Source organism: Haliotis rufescens, unplaced genomic scaffold, assembly GCF_023055435.1.
Source record: "Haliotis rufescens isolate VD_foot unplaced genomic scaffold, xgHalRufe1.0.p SCAF_7, whole genome shotgun sequence".
Classification (NCBI taxonomy): domain Eukaryota; kingdom Metazoa; phylum Mollusca; class Gastropoda; order Lepetellida; family Haliotidae; genus Haliotis; species Haliotis rufescens.
This window is the reverse complement of record NW_025964361.1, coordinates 42,111,811-42,130,532: the sequence shown is the minus strand read 5'-3', so window position 1 is coordinate 42,130,532 and position 18,722 is coordinate 42,111,811. Positions and strand designations below refer to the sequence as shown.

General features: G+C 40.0%; 1 protein-coding gene across 4 annotated transcripts in view; it reads right to left on the bottom strand.

Moving 5' to 3' along the window:
* The window catches only part of LOC124132663 (protocadherin-11 X-linked-like), a 363,829-nt gene that overhangs the window by 136,498 nt on the left and 208,609 nt on the right, over positions 1-18,722 (bottom strand). Inside the window, exon 1 of one of the 4 annotated variants that reach the window (XM_046496686.2) lies at positions 13,598-13,661. The exons of 1 other annotated variant lie outside the window; for it this stretch is intronic. The gene's annotated coding sequence lies outside the window, so the exon portion shown is untranslated. Of the gene's footprint in view, positions 1-13,446; positions 13,662-18,722 lie in introns of those variants that run through there. 2 more of the 4 variants (XM_046496689.2, XM_046496685.2) reach the window with 2 other exon arrangements.

Genomic DNA, 18,722 nt, shown 5'->3' with positions numbered 1-18,722 from the left:
AGACTTTAACCACTTAGGTGAAACCCACAAGCATGGGTATGGTGTTGACAAACCTAGAAACATAATCAGGGAGAACCGGGATTCGAACCCACAATCATAGGTTTCTGGCGTGCCCAAGGGATGCAACTCTGCACAGCGAATTGAATCACGGCGCCTTAGACGACTGGGCCACCCGTGCCCCCTACAAAATAATGGGGTGGTAGGGTAGCCTAGTGGTTTAAGCATTTGCTCATCATGTGAAGTCCTGGGTTTGATTCCCGACATGGGTACAATGTGTGAAGCCCATTTCTGTGCCCTCTGCTGTTGGAATATTGCTAAAAGCGGCGTAAAACCATTGGCATCACAAATTGAATAACCAACTGCGGAATTGAACTTGTATATGATGAGCAAGCACATACACCATAAGGCCATTCCAATGATCAATCAAGTAAATGAGTATGGTTTTGCTGCTTGTAGTACCCTTGTGGAATTGAACCTGGACCTTTGGCAAGCACTGTAACAACTAGGCTACCTCACCACTAACACAGAACATCCAAACATCAGCGATCTGTTGGTGATGTCACACTGTCATGAAGGCTGCTAGTCATGTCCGCAGCTGGAGAGAACACTTGATGTGTTCTCCAGAAAACTAATCATTGAAACAGCCCACTCTTGTTGACTGACATATTGCATCACCTAACTCATGGAGATTTACATCGACGACATTGCTCAATGCTACATACGCTAATTCAATAACTCCAACAGCGAACAATATTGTAATCATATTTACCGATATGATTATTGATATATTTGGGCATGGTGATGGCATGGTGATTGTGGAGTATTAGTCTCAGTTTATTCACTGTTGTCTCGGGTGAAATGTTACAATTGTACGCAAAAAGTAGTTATACTTCCTGGGTAATTAACAGGTAATTGACATATTTGCCTACCTTATATTTTGTACGAATGTGTCTTTCATCAGAGCTTGAAGTTACGGTTTCATATTGTCAACGATGGGGTGAGGTGGGGTTTAACATTGCTTTCAAGATTGCTGCACATATTTAGCATGTGTGGGGCATGTCTGCTTGTACAAGCCTAGACAAACACCAGTTTTATAGTGCTAGCCCACCGAGATACTGTGCTGCAGTTTAACATGGATACCCCACTCAGACACAGTGTACTGATTTCGAGCCAGCCAGTCCTTGTTTTAGACCCTGTGAGTGCCAAGGAAGGCAACAACAAGTACCATCTTTTAACATCACTTGGTATGATGCAGATGGTGATCAAACCACCCACCTTCCACTCTCCAGGCAGATACAATAACCAGTACAACACAGAGGCAGTCTTACAACACAGTGTCCATTCAGGAATCAAACTCAGGTCATCTTCATGGCAAGAAAACACCTACACCATAAGGCTATTGGCAGCACTACCAACATTTTCAGGAGTAGTGCTAGCAATGTAACAACTTTTGTAGTGAGAAAATGCCCCAAGCCTGGTGGGAACAAGGTGTTGAATACCTTGAACAAGGTACTGGGATTGTAAGATCAAGTCGATTTCAGAGAACTTTGTAAACCTCGACATTCAATTTTACACAACACCATTAGACGTTAATTGAAATCTACTATTAATGATCTGCCAATGATGAATCAATGAAAACCATGCTGGTACCACTGTCCTTTGTCAATCAACCAGAGATTCCATCTCCCTCGTCACCACTGACAGCAATTAGAGCAGATTCTAACAAACCAAACACTCCACAAAAAACAAATGAGAAGCTAAATAAAGCTAGGTCAAGTCAGCATCTCAATGTGGAAGTGAGGGAAATAAAACTAGTCCAATAAAACAAGTTGGTTGTCTGAGCTACGCTCAAACACAATGCTAAATTACCATGTTCTTTGGGCATTGGCTTGGATCTGTACAGAGGGGGAACATATCGACATGTCTACACATTTTATTGCATACTGTATTGGCGCCTGTACGGTGAGTGAAGGACGTTGACACCAACACGAACAGGGGAAGTTTTAAGGCGTCATCTGCGGCATTTAGGTTATTGCTTGTTGCTTTTTGTTTAATGTTGCATTCAGCAATATTCCTTCTGTATGACAGCAGCTTGTAAATAATCAAGATTGGACCAGATAATCCAGTGACTGATGTTATGACCAATGTTCAAAGGGAGATTACTCTTCACTGTCAGGTGCCTATTTTCAGTACTGGTCTAGACCTTGTAATTAGGAGTGTATAAAAGTTCCCAAAATTTCAGTCAGGTAACTGGACTGGCAACTTTGCATAGTAACCAGACCAGATAAAATGTTGCCAGTCCAGAATTTCCAAACATATGAATAAAATTAACAAAAGGATAAACATAATGTAGCGGCCATAAAATTTCTGAGTCCCATGATGGGATTCAAACCACAGACCTTCTGATCCGAGGTCAGACGCCTTGTCCACATGACCAAAGAGGTTAACCCCGTCAGCAAGCTGACAAGGTAAGGATGTCATCTGTAGGATGACTCCACGCCCTGCTACATACTCCCTGTCAACAGAAGGCACGTCCCCGGGCCGCATGGGCTTATCTTGCTCAAATTTAATATGAGTGTGCTCAGCCCCACTTTGGGCGCCAGTGTAGCGGCCATAAAATTTCCGAGTCCCATGTTGGGATTCGAACCATGGACCTTCTGATCCGAGGTCGGACGCTTTGTACACATGACGGTTTAACCCAATCAGCAAGCTGACAAGGTAAGGATGTCATCTGTATGATGACTCCACACCCTGCTACAATAAGAACAGTACTGTTTAATGTTAGTGATCAGAAACAACAATAATTTGGTGGATTGTCAATTTAGTAATTTCAACACCCAACCATTGGGCATGCAGCTTTTCAAAACTGACCATCCGCCAGTAAAATGGACCGTCTCGGACAGTGGGCAGGTGGGTATTTTAAACACTGTAATTAGTGTCTTGCGTGAAACTGAGAAGGTTAGATTGATTATACATAATAAAATTTGATGTAGCAGTCAAATTTACAAGGACTGCCCATTTGCTGGAACCTTATCCTCCTTTAGGCAGAGGAGGTATGATGCCATGAAAATACCAAGTCTGACTATCTGATTCATAAGCCAGCCTAGAATAAAGGATACCTATTTTATCCCAGAAAGGGGGATGGGGAGGGGAGGGTAGGGGATGTCATGTTTTTAGTGCTGTTTTGAACAGTACGTCAGTAATATCATGGCATGTCTCCAATACAGGAGTGAGTGAGTGAGTATGGTTTTACGCTGCTTTGAGCAATATTCCAGCAAAATCACAGCGGGGGACACCAGAAATGGGCGTCACACATTGTACCCATGTCGGGAATTGAACCTGGGACTTCGGCGTTACAAACAAACGCTTTAACCACTAGGCTACCCGACCGCCCCCTAATACAGGAGGAAACCCAGACTCTTACTCTCAGACTTTTACACCTTTGGTACCTACTTACATGGACAGGGTGTTGACAAAACCAAGGATCATAATAAAGTGGACATTGATTTCACAACATACTAAGAGACTAATTTTCGAACCGTGAATTCTGTATTTAGGACAGGGTGAGTGAGCGAGTGAGTATGGTTTTTTACGCCACTTTTAGCACTATTCCAGCAATATCATGGCGGGGGACACAAGAAATCGGCTTCACACATTGTACATGTCGGGAATCCGAACCCGGGTCTTTGTTGTGACGAGCAAATGCTTTAACCACTAGGCCACCCAACAGCCAGAGAATGACGGTCTTCTTTTCGCGTAACTGTACCTACATTGACATCAATATCATGGTTTCAGAACCATATTGCAGATCATAGAAAATGACTTCATTGTATTTGGTGGTGATGGTGAGATGGCTTGACAACCTGTGCCCGCGGAAAGATAACAACTTCTTTTTGTACATTATGTAAAGAAGGCTATTGCTCCATCTGCACCTATTATCACATCGAACATAGGGCAATTATATATAATTGTTTATTGAAAGAAGAGATTAGAGATATAAATGTACATGAAGTCTGTAAGAAAGACCTTTTACTTCGATTTTCTTGAACCTAGCCTGATATGTTATTTACAGTTCATCAAAGCTGACATTAACATGCTTTGAAACCAGCTTGAAGAAGCAGTACGTTTAGAGAATTCATTTTCTTGCGAAGCTAAAGTATCCATTTTTGAACTGCAAATTGATCATGCAATGTTGGAGTTTGACTATTTGTAGATGGTTTTAAGCTTTTAGCATTTTGAAATGGTTTTGTAGCTTATATATATTTCATTGAAGGAATGCTCAGGCTACCAAGGATAGAGTGTTATTTCATATCATACCTCTACATTAATGAATGAGTGCTATATAGGTTTATACCATGTATGAATACATAAAACCACTGTCTATATAGACTACTGTGTTTTAATAACAGACATCTCAAGTTCATCTTTCCATTCTGATTTATATATGTACAGTCATTGAAGGAATTCTATCTGTTAGTTCACATGACTACATACGTGAATGATTGCCATGAACGGGAACTAGAAGTGACAAGACAACACAGCATTGTATACACAATGTGCTTTGAATATAGACCACTCACACTGATTATATCATGGTGATTTAAAGACACACTATCTATAAGGTTTACAGAGGGCAGTGAATCCACTTCTTCCACTCACTGCTTCCATGAGTAATTGCTACGAACCGCAACTTGAGGTGACAACTCGAACAAATCCAGGATATAGACGTCTATCTATACAATGAAGTATTGAACGCAGGCATATATTCCCCCCAGACTTGAAGTAATAAGCAGCTGTTGTTGTAGATGAAGGCCATTATATACAAGAGCTGTAAGTGTCCTTATAAAAAAAGGCTAGCAGTAAAACAACTATCTGACAACTAGGACCAACTGCTGAGCATCTATTGAAGCACATTATCAGAAGCAAGAACCGTTCTGGCTGGAACGAGTCCAGTTTTTGTGCCGCTCCAGTGAAATTTTGCAGTAAAGGAGTGAGCAGTTTTTTTAATGTTTTTTTACGGGACTTGTATTGACGACAAAGTCACAGGTTGAACAGTACTTTAGGGAAATGTATTCCAATTGCTTTTAGTTGTGGCTGTCAATTATGACACATGGTCTAGAAAGGGAGACCTTGAGACTAATATTTATGTGTGAATACCTCTCCAATTATTTTGTAGCTAATATTATTTTTGAACCTTAAGCTCAAGACAGTCATGAAGAAATGACTTTTTCAAGTTCGAAGACCACTTTACATGTCACAATAATTTATAATAGGGTTACTTAGTTTATATTGCTTACTTTCTTTTGAAAATTTTTAAAATTGTCTTAGTGGGGAGTGCTACAGGTTGAGCAGGATTACCCTTTTTGAACACCTTGTGTCATCACAGATTTTCGGTGATCCATTCATATAATTTTCATCAGTATTTTGCCTTTTACACCCAATGGAATCAGTTTCAGCAGATAGTCAAGACTGATTATTCTCTGGTGCTGACATTTTGAATTCCTGATGGATTGACATAGAACCAGCGTGTGAAATAATTTTAATTTTTCAAATCTTACAAGACCTGACCGTTAACATCTTAACCTCTCAGAAACAGCTAAATAAACTCTGTTTACATATGACCATGGTCAATCAATCATGCATGTTGACTGAGACTGGGCAGCCTCAATGACTCATGGATGGATCTCTTTAGGCTCTAGCAACTGGTGAGGCATCTTCTAGTCATAAAACATCTATGCTTACCATTGACCATTGTGACTGACCAATGGGTGCAAACTGATGTTCGAAGACAAAGTGCATATATGCTAGAATGGTGTTAACGACCATGCTGAACTGACTGGCTGCGATTATCCATCAAGACATCCACATACCATTACATTGGGTCAAGCATCTCCCTACAGTGCAGTGATTATAGGTCTCGCTTAGTCCATTAGTGTCACGGTACTATATATTATATTGTGATACTATGTCATGACATACTATTTCATTACTATGCTAAAGAAAGCAGCACTTAGATCTGACACATCCCTCCACACTGCCTCATGCAGTAAGCTATTCTAGCAGCTCAGTAGGTTTATTGTAAGTCATGTGAAATGCTATGCTAAAGTAAGCAGCACTTAGAGCTGACACATCCCTCCTCACTGCCTCATGCAGTAAGCTATTCTAGCAGCTCAGTAGGTTTATTGTAAGTCATGTGAAATGCTATGCTAAAGTAAGCAGCACTTAGACCTGACGCAACCCTCCACACTGCCTCATGCAGTAAGCTATTCTAGCAGCTCAGTAGGTTTATTGTAAGTCATGTGAAATGCTATGCTAAAGTTAGCAGCACTTAGACCTGACGCATCCCTCCACACTGCCTCATGCAGTAAGCTATTTTAGCAGCTCAGTAGGTTTATTGTAAGACATGTGAAATGCTATGCTAAAGTAAGCAGCACTTAGAGCTGACACATCCCTCCACACTGCCTCATGCAGTAAGCTATTCTAGCAGCTCAGTAGGTTTATTGTAAGTCATGTGAAATGCTATGCTAAAGTTAGCAGCACTTAGACCTGACGCATCCCTCCACACTGTCTCATGCAGTAAGCTATTCTAGCAGCTCAGTAGGTTTATTGTAAGACATGTGAAATGCTATGCTAAAGTAAGCAGCACTTAGACCTGACGCATCCCTCCACACTGCCTCATGCAGTAAGCTATTCTAGCAGCTCAGTAGGTTTATTGTAAGACATGTGAAATGCTATGCTAAAGTAAGCAGCACTTAGACCTGACGCATCCCTCCACACTGCCTCATGCAGTAAGCTATTTTAGCAGCTCAGTAGGTTTATTGTAAGACATGTGAAATGCTATGCTAAAGTAAGCAGCACTTAGAGCTGACACTTCCCTCCACACTACCTCATGCAGTAAGCTATTCTAGCAGCTCAGTAGGTTTATTGGTATTATGGAAATTGATGTTCCATGGAAGCGCTGGCCTGTCTGCTACTGCAGGGATCACATTGTCATATTAACCTACACAGCGAAATCCAGCACTTTCCAAAACATCTTTATTACATGACAACAACCGGAATGACAGGACTTTCTGATCACAACAGTGAGCTAACCTTACGTAGTTAGACACACAGTAAGCAATGCAATATCATACTGTGTGATGTGACAAGTTTCTAGTCATGGCAGTAAGCTATAGTTATAGGAAGATGTAGTTAGACACACAGTAAGTAATGCTATGATACCATACTGTGTGATGTGACAAGTTCTTGATCCTGTAGAAGGCTAGTAACGGGGACAGTGATGGAGGACAACGCAGTAAGCTACAATTACAGAGATTTCCAGTTAGACACTCAGAGAGGAAAGTCAGCTATGATACCATACTGTGTGATGTGACAAGTTCTTGATCCTGTAGCAGGCTAGTAACGGGGACAGTGAGTGCTGACAAAGCAGTAAGCTACAATTACAGAAATCTCCAGTTAGACACTCAGAGAGGAAAGTCAGCTATGATACCATACTGTGTGATGTGACAAGTTCTTGATCCTGTAGCAGGCTAGTAACGGGGACAGTGACGGAGGACAACGCAGTAAGCTACAATTACAGAGATCTCCAGTTAGACACTCAGAGAGGAAAGTCAGCTATGATACCATACTGTGTGATGTGACAAGTTCTTGATCCTGTAGTAGGCTAGTAACGGGGACAGTGACGGAGGACAACGCAGTAAGCTACAATTACAGAGATCTCCAGTTAGACACTCAGAGAGGAAAGTCAGCTGTGATACCATACTGTGTGATGTGACAAGTTCTTGATCCTGTAGCAGGCTAGTAACGGGGACAGTGACGGAGGACAAAGCAGTAAGCTACAATTACAGAGATCTCCAGTTAGACACTCAGAGAGGAAAGTCAGCTGTGATACCATACTGTGTGATGTGACAAGTTCTTGATCCTGTAGCAGGCTATAGTAACGGGGACAGTGAGTGCTGACAAAGCAGTAAGCTACAATTACAGAAATCTCCAGTTAGACACTCAGAGAGGAAAGTCAGCTATGATACCATACTGTGTGATGTGACAAGTTCTTGATCCTAGAGCAGGCTATAGTTACAGGAATTTGCAGCGAGGGACTTGGCAATGCAGTTAGCACTGGCTGTAAGGCAGGTCCATGACTGCTGTGCGTTAACTGACAAGGCCGACAGTTTCAAAGGGCTAAGAGTGACTGAGAGAGGGTTACGCACAGGATCTGCCCTGACAGAGAGATTTCAAGGGGTTTCACTCACTAACAGGGATTCCTGTGTGTGTGAGCTGCATCTCTCCATGCAGCTCTTTTCATCAAATACAAACAGCAGGGCATTTTCAACACAAAGAATATGCTGAATATCGTATTAAAAACATTGGTGAAATTACCAAACTTGAATATTTTTAAAAAAAGTTCTTTCATGCATTTTTTATTGCTGAACAACCATTTCTTTCAACACAATGTCATGAACAGACAATATATACATGTATGTCAAATATATGTAATATTTAAACGTCTTTCAACAAATAGCTGTTAGACTATTTCTGCTATGCATTGAACCAGTAAAATGTGAATATTTTATTTTTGAATAAAAACACACAAGATTGTTCAGATGGTAGTTTGTAGGATCAAGTTGCACTTGGAAAGTACCAAAATTATGTTGACATTTGAAACAAACACTCATTACTTAAATACAAAATATAAAAAAAATCATGAAAAATCAATCTAACGACAGTTACAGTTTTAAAATAACCATGGGAAACAGGAACATGTGAATATATTCTTTGATTTCACAAAATCCATGCTAATCGTGTAAAAGATGGTAATATATGGATATACTGGGAATTTAACGACTAGCATCACAAGTGTAAACTGATAGATATTTCAATTACTATCTCATTAAAAAGCAATCAGTATATTCTGATGCTCCATTAGGAATGTTAGAAAAAAAGCATTTGGGGAACTAAATTCTGTCATGTTTGTGAAGCGGAAAAGTTAATATTGTATTTCCATTTCAAAGGTTATTCCAAAGTTGTACCTGACTTTGATGTCATATGAAGTTCGTAGTCAGTAGTATCAGCACGACTCAATCAAGTTTAACAATTATTCAGTCTTTGAACAGAACAAAACAGTTGTGTTAGGTTGTTATTATATTCAAATTCCTGAAAATAGGAATTATTTCTTTGATTGCCAGTTTAAGCGTCAGGGAGGAACACTCTCAAGTATCTGATCACTCATCCCACATAACGGAAAACAGGAATGATATGATTCTATGCGAGAGCCATGTTCATTCAAGTCATCTTTTTAAATTCTCGTTGTAAATCAATTATATGATATTGACTATCCCATGTTAACTTTCTCATCTCACTAACCAGATCTCTTTCCCTGTTTTCAACATCTCCTTTACTTCCTTGTCAATGAAATCTGTCTCGGGGGATGGTCAGGAATGATTGTTCTCTGCAGTTGATCTTTTATATTTATCAGGAATCGACCCCCATACTCCTACAGACCTACCATTTGTCCCCCCCCCCCCCGAAACTGACAAAATCTATCCCTTTTTAACCCTCCCATACTTCAATCTTCCCTTTTAATTTCAGTGAAAACTTCTTCAAACGATTTTACACCAAACAAATTTCCTCCCTTCCACTTTGACTATTCTTATTTCCAAATCTATCCCTTTCTAGTCTATCCTCATACCTGTTTTCGGCACACAACCCTCTTGCAGTATTACCCCACATTCTGTTGAATCAATAACTTGCATCCAGCTTAATCACCATGTTCCAAATCGAATACTGTTCCACTTAATTTCCCTCATTCACAGTCAAAATGTACACCTCTACCCACTCTATGTTACTCCAATGTGAACCTCCTCCAAAATGAACCCCATTAACCTCAACACAAAGTTTTTCAAAATCGACAAGCAACATCATGCTCTAACTACAGGCAGATCAAATGATGGCCCATGGCTTGCTGCCTGCTACCCCACCCCCACCCCCACCACCCCCACCACCCCCACCACCCCCACAAGCCTAACATCTCCCCTATTTTGGAGTGAGTGAGTGAGTATGGTTTTACGCCGCTTTTAGCAATATTCCAGCAATATCACGGCCGGGTACACCAGAAATGGGCTTCACACATTGTACACATGTCGGGAATCGAAACCAGGTCTTCGGCGTGACGAGCGAACGCTTTAACCACTAGGCTGACACCCCACCCACCCCCCCTATTTTGGAAATACCACATACACTTTCCAATATTCATGTATTGTTCCATCCAAAATAACTTTCCTGGTTTACATTAAACACAACTTAAACCCCCATTGGAAATTCCTTGTCATCAACCTAATCATGAAACAAGTTCTGACAGTTCTATCTTTTCAAATAAAAATGTTATTAATTTGAACATTACTTATGGACTGGTCATTTAGAGAGGGAGAGCATGAAAAATGTTAATCTCCCGACCCCCTAGGAAATGACCAGTCCCTTACTCCCAAACCTATCCCCCATACACTTCCCGACGTGTTCCCAAGCAGTGAAATAATATGATTATGTGAGAAGTTATTTCCCGGTTACTATGACTGCCTGTCACACTGACTGTGATACCAACTCACAGATCTGTGATCTGTCTCACAGCTGTAACCCTATACCCCTGAAATACATCCAACAAAGACAGAAATTTCCAAAAGCAAATCTAATTTTCCAAATGTCGATACTTTACTTTCCCACTTGGAGAAAATAGACATTATTTGTCTCAGAAGACTGTGTTAATCTCTGTTATAACCCTTTACTACAAACAATGATTAAAGTCTTAAATGGGAACATTTAGACCATATGCAATCCTATTATAGCTTTAGCTTTCACATTATTAAAATCTGTGTCCCTTCTTCAATAAAACTGAACGTGTATGCTTCAGACATGGCACTGAGCCATGCCCTTTATACTCCGAGTCAGTATTCCCTCTACAACAATACACCAGGCCAGGATGGATTTGAATTCTATATATTAGAATTTTACTATCTTGGTCCAAAGAAAACAGATTCAATAATCATCTGAGAATATACAGGGCCAGTGTGATAGTGTGATAGAATTCTCAAGCCTTTATGCTGCGGTTACAGTGTTCCAGCTACAGTTGCTGATCCAGCTCCCACTGCACTGGGCGAGGGAGGCATTGATTATAGGGGCAACTGATGACTAGCTACCCCTGTCTCCGCTAGAGGATGCTCGCTCTCTTCAAGGCATATGGAACCTCTCCAACCCCCCTTCTCCTGCTTGGACATCACAAGGGGTCCCCCTAACTCTCTGTCAAAGAGGCTTGCTTGATTACATTACTTTATGTTTAATTGATTTCAGAAGCTCATTACTGTTTAATTATAGATTAAAATTGCATGTGAGAATATAGAAAAGGGCCAAATGAATGTTATGTCACCATTTATTGAGACCATTTTCAATGATGCCTGTGTACACCTTGAAATCTGTGGAGCATTTTTTATTAATTGGTTTTCAACCCCGAGGCTATTTTTAAAAAGCCAGGGATGACATTGTACACAAATCGTATCATGGTGCTTGTACTCTTTTAAAAATCATTATCCACAAAAGGCAAACAGAACTATGAACCTCTGTAAGTGAAGGATATGCTTCTTAAACTAAGTCTCAGGATCTATCTTAAGCCATAAAGGGTTTTGCAGAAAATCAATAAGGCATCCAAATTCCATTCTGCCTTTCAAACCTGTACCTCCACCAGACTATCATCACACCATTACAAACAACGCAACGTGATGAGATCAAGTTGAAACAATTTTTACTTCAGACAATATCTTGCCGATACCAGGAATCTAGAATGATCCAATTTGACTTTTCGATGCTCGGTCCTCGTACCTCATTTATAATGTATAACAGTCATGGCTGATTAGGAACATACACTAAAACCTTCACATTCATAGAGACATGCTCTTGTGTCCCGACCATCAATGGAACTCCCTACAGATTTGAAAGTGATCTCAAGATGTGATACATTAAAATGCATTTCGACACCAAATCTGAAGAATACTGGTCATAGTATTTGAAATTCTCATCCAAATCATTCAATTTACACTCTGATAACCCAGAATTCAAATTCTACAAGAAATAGTGCATCGCCTTTGAACAGATATCTGATCTTACATTCACTGTTCATGTATAGTTCTTAAATGATTCTTGATTTCTTCGAAACGGATGCAACTGATGTCTCAAATTGACAGTGAAGAAAGTGAAGGAATTTATAGTCATAATATTATCTAAATATGTCATTGAAGGACAAGAATACTTTATGTATATTTTCCATGACATTAGATTCCTTTTGAATTTTTCTGAACTACTTTAAAGGATGATTGGCATGTAAAATGATATCTTTCTATGCATGTTTATCATCGCATTTCAAAGACTGATTGTTTGTTACATGAGATTTGATAATAAAATCCATCCATTTCAAACTAATATCAAACAACATTGATTTTGCCATTTGCTACCTTGATCTTGTTTATGTACAACAGTAACTTCAAAAATATGGATTTGGACCGTTTCAGGGAAGATACAGTCATCACATTGTGCAATATAACATTGATTCAGTGTGGTCTCTTTGTTAAGTGTATAGAAAACACATCTTCTGGGTCAGATATTTGACATAAAACTAAAACTATCAAAGCAAATTCAAAGAATTTGTATGTTTTTGTTCAATTATATTTATTTGATTTATATCAATTTAATCATATCACATTTAAGATCATACTGATTCCAATTTTTATACTCGCCAATATCTTAAGTAGGGATTTCCTTATCTGGAAAATATTATCCGAAGATGTTGTGAAGAATTGCCAGTTGTAACCGAATACAGATATAATTACCTATGATAACATCTATTTCACAGCCCAAGTCCATACCAAATGCATATAAATACAAACTTCTGCTTGAATCACAGGATATGATTAAAGAAAAAATCCTAAATAGATTTTCATGAATTAATAAACATTATAAATTCTTGGAGATATTTCATGAAGGCATTAATATCTGTGTTTTTTCAATGATAAAATCAGCATGGCAACTTCCTATGACTTAATGAATTTTCTTATCAAAGTTTGAACATCCATATAGCCTGGATCATATTTGCTCAAATCTTAATGAACACAGCAGACATTAATATCATTTCACTGAAATCATGTGTATTTTCAGTCAGATTAAACCTCAAACACTAATAAACTTTAAACGTATTGTTCACAAAAAGTTGGTCACTTCAAGTCTACAATGAACAATCCATAACTATTATAGAATAACATGCCTAAAAAACATGCAAGCTATCACTGCCCTTTCAAATAAAATCTATTTTAATTTTGTTTAAACTCAATGAATTCCTTCACACCCTTGTGTTTTTTAAAGGAACTGACAGTCATTATACATAATTATCCAAAACAGAACACACAAACCTACCTCTCACAAAGTTATCTCCAATGCTATATGTAATCCACTATGGTCAATTGCAGTAGATACACACCGCTATTCACTATAGACAGTGAAACGCTTGCTCTTAACAGTCATATATACCGCTAAGCACTACACGCTGATATCACACCAGTTTCACCTTTTACAAGATGCACGTTTGTTTCACTCCAACGCTAAGCACATCCCTGCTACCTTTCGAACCGAGTGCTTCCATAGAGACATTGCTCCGCCCCCTCGGATGATTGACAGGTTTAGTGAGGCGGGCAGATGGTCATGTGACTTGGACCAACCAGTCAAAACACAGGCCCATCATCAACAGTAGCATCACATGGAGGCAGACTGGTCATGCTGACATGGGTGAGAGTGTGTTTGTTGCATGTCTTGCAGTGCGTGATTTGTTGGTTGTGAATGGGCAAAGCTTTGACTGTGTGTCATGGGAGGGGGTGAGGAGGGAGGGGGTGAGGAGGGAGGGGAGGGGGGTATTTAATTGCAAGGATGGGAGAGGTATTGTAGAAATTAGAGGATACACACTTATAGATGTTATTTCATGTCACTCTTAGCCGACTCCAAACAAACAGTTGATCTGAAAGAATCTCTGTAAGATTTTGACATTTGCAAAGAAAATTACTTTTATAGAATATGCTAAAGAATGTGTGGTATCGTAATTATATTGTCAATCAATTTTCCTCTTTGAAATGTTTCAGTACCCAGAGTGTACCCCTGTACCCAAAAAGAAATAAAGTGATAAAAAGGAAAATGTGTGTTAAGTGCAATTACACTGTAAGTAATTGGGCAGATGATTAACATATTATCACCTAGAGTCAATTAAGTGATTATGTAATACCAACAAGTATGTCTGTTTGTAGTGAATGTCAGTGATGGGAGGTAGGGAGATGGGAGGTAGCCAGTTGGAGGGGTGGGGGGCAGGGGGAGGGGTGAAGCGTAGGGGTCTACTGAGCGAAGTCAAATGATGAGGTAGTCCCCCAGAGTCAATTAAGTGATTACATAACATCAACAAGTACTGCTGTTTGCAATTAATGTCATGGGTGGGTGGGGGGTAGCATGAAGGGAGGGGTCGTGGGTTGGGGAAACGGAGGGTGGGTAGTTAGGAGAAAGGAGGTGGACAGTAAGGGGAAAAGAGGGATGGAGGTAGTGATCTAGGGTCAATTATGTGATTGCATAAAACCAACAAGTTTACAAGTATAATGAATGTCAGTGATTACAAACAGGGGGTGTGAATCAAGCAGTGGTGGAATGGTGGAATGGTGGATCGAAAAGGGGAGTGAGTGAGTTTGATTTTATGCCACTTTTAGCAATATTCCAGCAATATCATGGCGGGGGGACACCAGAAATGGTCTTCACACATTGTACCCATGTCGGGAATTGAACCCGGTCTTCGGCGTGACGAGCGAACGCTTTAACCACTAGGGTAACCAACCGCCCCTTGTAAAGCAGAAAGGAGGAGTCAAGAGTACCGGGTATATGGAATAAATGGAAATAAATGGGTGGAGGAGGGAAGGGTGGAAATGGAGGGAATGTGACATTAAGGGGATGACAGTGGGAAGTGTATGTGTGGGGGATTGGGGGGTAAGTGGTTTAAGCAATGTAGGTAATAGATGGGTGTGAGGATTGTAGTATGGGGTGTACTGTGGGTGTGGTTTCAGATAGGTCTATGATAAAGGATATATGTTGGGTGTGTTGTTACGTAGGTCTATGATAAAGGATTTTTGTTGGGTGTGTTGTTATGTAGGTCTGTGATAAAGGATATATGTTTGGTGTGTTGTCAGGTAAGTCTGTGATAAAGGATATATGGTGGGTGTGTTGTTACGTAGATCTGTGATAAAGGATATATGTTGGGTGTGTTGTCAGGTAGCTCTATGATAAAGGATATATGGTGGGTGTGGTGGTAGGTAGGTCTGTGATAAAGGATATATGTTGGGGTATCAGGTAAGTCTGTGATAAAGGATATATGGTGGGGTATCAGTTAAGGCTATGATAAAGGATATATGGTGGGTGTGTTGTCAGGTAGCTCTTTGATAAAGGATATATGGTGGGTGTGGTGGTAGGTAGTTCTGTGATAAAGGATATATGTTGGGGTATCAGGTAAGTCTGTGATAAAGGATATATGTTGGGGGTGGTGTCAGGTAGCTCTGTGATAAAGGATATATGTTTGGTGTGTTGTCAGGTAGCTCTATGATAAAGGATACATGGTGGGTGTGGTGGTAGGTAGGTCTGTGATAAAGGATATATGTTGGGGGTGGTGTCAGGTAAGTCTGTGATAAAGGATATATGTTGGGGGTGGGGTCAGGTAAGTCTGTGATTAAGGATATATGTTGGGGGTTGGGTCAGGTAAGTCTGTGATTAAGGATATATGTTGGGGGTGGGGTCAGGTAGGTCTGTGATAAAGGATATATGGTAGGTGTGGTGGTAGGTAGGTCTGTGATAAAGGATACATGTTAGGGTATCAGGTAATTCTGTGATAAAGGATATATGGTGGGTGTGGTGGTAGGTAGGTCTGTGATAAAGGATACATGTTAGGGTATCAGGTAATTCTGTGATAAAGGATATATGGTGGGTGTGGTGGTAGGTAGGTCTGTGATAAAGGATATATGTTGGGTGTGGTGTTAGGTAAGTCTGTGATAAAGGGTATATGGTGGGTGTGATATCAGGTAGGTCTATGATAAAGGATATGTATGTGGGGGCTAGTCATCTGAGGTGCTGCAATTCACTGTGCAGAGATGCGTCCCTTGGACACACCAGAAACCTATGATCTCTGGTACAAATCCTAGTTCACCCCTATTATGTTTCTAGGTTTGTCAGCACCATACCTAGTTCACTTAGACTGTACCACAGTCCCTGAACCATATTATTTTCCCTTCCACCCAGCCCTTTCTTTAATGCAAAAACCCAAAATGAAGCAAGTCTAGATTCCCCTCAGGTATCCCATCTCACTGGCGCTCCTTTTCAATTTAAAGGGAGTTACTTGTTTATATCAAAATTCTATATTTTCAGAGATTAAGTGTTAGTCTAAGTTCCCTTCAAGAAGCATTAAACATCTCTCTCTCTCCTTACTAAACCCTCTCATCCATCCCCACCCAGGCCTCACCCACTCACTCACCCTGCTTCCTTCACATCCTTCAGTACATCACCTCCCTGCTTCTGCACCTAATGTAGGATGGACCAACATTGAAACAGGAAGAGGTCACCACCACAGCTCTCTCGGCCAGGTAAATCTGCCAGACCACATTCACAAACTGCTGACCGATTTTACTGCTTTCATAATATTGGCCCCAGTACCACATGCTGTTTGTCTGGGAAAGCCACAAACCCAGCTCTTGGTCTGCATAGGGTTCTATAATCACTCTTGGTTTTATTAAAGAAGCATGTTTTTGTAAAGTCAAATGTCCGAACATGTGAAAAACCGCAAACAATTGTTATGTGAACTTTACAGCTTTTTAAGTGCTGAATGGCAATTTTGATATTTGTGTTGTAAATTTCCGCTGTCTAAGTGCATATTTCATATGATTTTTACTTCATAGCATGTAGAGAGAAATCAATGTTTTGAGATGAGTAAAACACTTATTTCATGTGGGGAGTGTTATATGATATGATAATTATTTCGAAGTATTCATAGGGCCCCATTTTACGATTTTTTTAAAAATGTTTTCATGAATTCTGTAACCCCCTGCGATTTACCTGTCAAAACGTATGTTTCAGGATATCAATAAAATATACCAATTCAGCTTTAGCCATATTAAAGGAAAACTTCATACAAAGATAAAACCATCATTAAATCCATACCCCAAAAATCAAAAGAAAACTACCGCATATTTTAACAATTTATCCCTTTTATTATTGTGTGAATAGTTTTCAAAATCCATGATCCCATCCTCTATACCTCGGCTATCATGAATATAAATATATCAGATCTATAATCTTCCATCAAATTGTTTCATCTCAAACAAATGAAGCGGCAACAGTGTAAAATTCCATGTCTTCCGCAATATCTTCCCAGAATGATGCAGCCCGATCTTTAGCTTTGATGGATCACATGACAGGGGCGACTGATCACAATTTACTCCCTCCATTCCTAAAGAGCCAGTGACTCCTTTCTGCCGCGTTTCCGAAGTCTGAGAAAGGAGCCCTTGCTGATGTTTTGCTTGCTGAGACCGCAGAGCTAGGCTATTGATCAGTAACTGCCTCATCTAACATAGTGTTGGAGCAACGTCGGGGACGGTGTATGTGTGTAGTCAAAGTGCTACATCGTAACGTGAAGGTCGTTAGATCGAGAGTAAGGGGGTGACCAGCCTATTTATACTTCCGCATGATGAAGGAGAGGACACAGCTTTAAAATTCGGGACACAGGATGAAGTTTATTTGTTCGATATCAGATGCCAAGTTACTTTATTGAGGAAAGCTGGAGTGATGTCCAATTTAGATCGCCACACTTTTGCAGTGAGTGTGTGAAGGTTCGCCTTTGGAAATATTTGGTATTCAGAATAGTCGTATATGTTTTTCAATAAGTTTATAGTTCGAACTGACCTTTCAAGATATGTGAAACATTTATGATGACTTGATGATCAAAGGTTGATATTTACTCAAGGGAACACAATTGTCATCATGCAACACTTATATTAGTACCTGATGCCCTCATAAACCATCATTGTTTGCCAAAAGAAACCTCCAACTGAAGCTAAGAAGGCATATCAGAGTGAGTGAGTGAGTGAGTGAGTGAGTGAGTGAGTGAGTGAGTGAGTGAGTGAAAGTGGTTTCACGCTGCAGGAAGCAATATTTTGGATATATCAAAATTGCTGATGCAGCTATAAACAATATTCACTTTCTCACTCTTCCAGCTATATCACTGCAATCTGTTCAAGATTGGATCAGGCAAACCAGTTGAGTGAGTGAGTTTAATGCCAAATAAATGTCTTTTACATGTGGCACACCTCAAGTCCAGGGAATGTACAAGATTTCCTAATAACAGATTCTTGATGCCTGAGATGTGCTGTGCTGGAGGTTTTCCACTGGTTGAACATTCACCTACAACACTTCATCCTTTGATCTGGTTGATCATGGCCCTGTCTTCTTAGTTGTGTCAATTTGCTGTACAGAGTTGTCTCCCTTAGACAGGTCAGAATCCTATGATCATGAGTTCGAATCCTGGTTTGATCTGATTATGAATCTTGGTCAGTCGGTTTTACCAATGTGGAAAATGAAGACCTGCATCACTTCAAGCTTTAGTACCACATATAACAGAAACAACA